Source organism: Ixodes scapularis, unplaced genomic scaffold, assembly GCF_016920785.2.
Source record: "Ixodes scapularis isolate PalLabHiFi unplaced genomic scaffold, ASM1692078v2 PGA_scaffold0__279_contigs__length_252992795, whole genome shotgun sequence".
Taxonomy (NCBI): domain Eukaryota; kingdom Metazoa; phylum Arthropoda; class Arachnida; order Ixodida; family Ixodidae; genus Ixodes; species Ixodes scapularis.
Window position 1 is genome coordinate 102234077 of NW_024609835.1, and position 2069 is coordinate 102236145.

The 2069-nt window shown below is 54.5% G+C and overlaps 1 pseudogene; it reads left to right on the forward strand.

The window, feature by feature from the left end:
- Positions 1–579: 579 nt before the first annotated feature.
- Positions 580–1560, forward strand: LOC120847933 (annotated as a pseudogene).
- Positions 1561–2069: the final 509 nt, after the last annotated feature.

Below are 2069 nucleotides of genomic sequence, written 5' to 3' on the forward strand. Positions count from 1 at the left end.
AAATGCGGCAAGCGAAATCACATCGCTCGTGTTTACCGTTCGTGCAGGAACTTGACATGCGCCACTTGTAGAGGTCACCACGTGGCTATACTCTGCGAACTATCACGTCCCACATCAGCCGCATCGGAAAACCCAGACCCAGGGGGACTTCGTGAAGGTAGCGCAACAGTCGTGAGCGCCCCAACCACCAATTTCCGCTCTTCTGCTGTATTGCTGCAAACTGCTAGAACGTGGGCCCTAGGGACACCGAGACGCCTCCTACTGAGGCTGTTACTGGACAGTGGGAGTCAGCGCACGTTTATCCGGCAGGACATTTCTGAAAAACTGGGCTGTGAAGTTGTTGTCCAGGAGGAGCTTACTATATACAAATTTGGAAACACAGCCACCAAATGGTCCTGTCGACGAATGGTTGTGACCCTCCATAGCCATCAAAGCAACCAGAAGACATCACTTGAAGCACTGGAAGTCCCAGACCTGTGCACAGTATCACACCAGCAGCTAGATGACAATCTACTCAGGCAACTTCATTCCAGCGGACTCCAAGCTGCAGATATCATCCCTGCTGGAGCTCAAGGCAGAATGGACAACGACGTCGGCGTTCTTATAGGCTCAGACTTCTACTGGCAAGTCGTCACGGGACGGATCCAGCGCATGACAGACGACCTCACCGCCGTAGAAACCATATTTGGCTGGATGGTCCAAGGAACGTACTCTCAAGCCATCTTTCACCCTACAGCAAGTGTTACTGGGCAACGCCGAAAAGCGCCCACCGTTGACATTGGCGCCATGCATATGACCACGAAGAAACCCGTGCTCGCCGAAAGGGTGCTGGGCACCGTCCAGCGGTTCAACGTAAAGGATGGCTACAGCTTCATTAACCGCAACGACACGCGGGAAGACATCTTCGTCCACCAGACCGCCATCACGCGGAACCACCCGCAGAATCTCACGCGCATCGTTTACGAGGGCGAGACCGTCGAGTTTGACGTCGTCGTAGGCGAGAAGGGACGCGAGGCCACCAGTGTGACAGGTCCCGACGGCGAGCCCGTGCAGTGCCTAACTTATACCATGGACGGAAGACGCTTCAGAGGTCGCTGGTTTCCTAGACGAAGTCAACGCCGACCGATGCCCAACCCGCGCCACGGTGTACAGGACTCGGACGACTTCCATGACGTTGTGCTCGTGCCGGACTCGCCGCGGCAACAACCGCCACCGCAGCGAAGGCTGCAGCCTGGGAGACCCTGTTTACGCCGCTACTACCGCCGTCACAGAGGTATGACCAGGAGCTCACTACCCGCCGGAGATATAAGACCCCACTTCTAGTTTGAAGAGGAGGACGAATACAGGGACACCCGAGTCCAGCGGAAACCACATCGATTCTTCTACGCGAGGTACTACCGCAGGCGTCGCGGAAGGTCTAGGAATGATCCAGAGGAGTTCGAATTCGAGCAGGAGCCCAGGAACGCGCCGGGCTCGTGGCGAAAGCCGAGACCTCGGTCGACGTCGGCGTCGGCTTTGAGGGCGTCCGGCGGACGTAACCGGGAGACATTGTTATCATAAAGGACGATACGCCACCGATCCTGTGGAAGCTTGGAAGAATAACAGCAACATTTGCTGGAAGAGACGGCATACCAAGAGTCTGCGCGGTTCGCCTTGCAAGCGGACAAGAAATTCGGCGCCCTATGCAAGACCTTCTCCTTCTTGAAAGCAACATATCAAATTAAGAATTGGCTCAAAACGATGGACACCTCTTGTTTGCTACAAGCATTGCGTTATCATGACTTCACTTAAACTGTGTGGGGATTCGGCAGAGTGTTTATTCAACTTGTTTTGTGTATTTTTGTATCCCCCATTGATCTTTCATGAGTTCGTGTTTTCTGCGCTGCTCTGTACCGTCTTAAACTTCCTCATCTCGCGGCTCATCTCCAGGCCGGCGCGGGAAGTTGTTGTAGATTATGCCATCTGGTAGCAGGTAACGAGAGGAAAAGGAGGTAGAGGAGCGCAGAACCACGAGATCATGAACGGCACGAGGGTGAACGATAAACCGGCACCATCAAAACGGACACTCC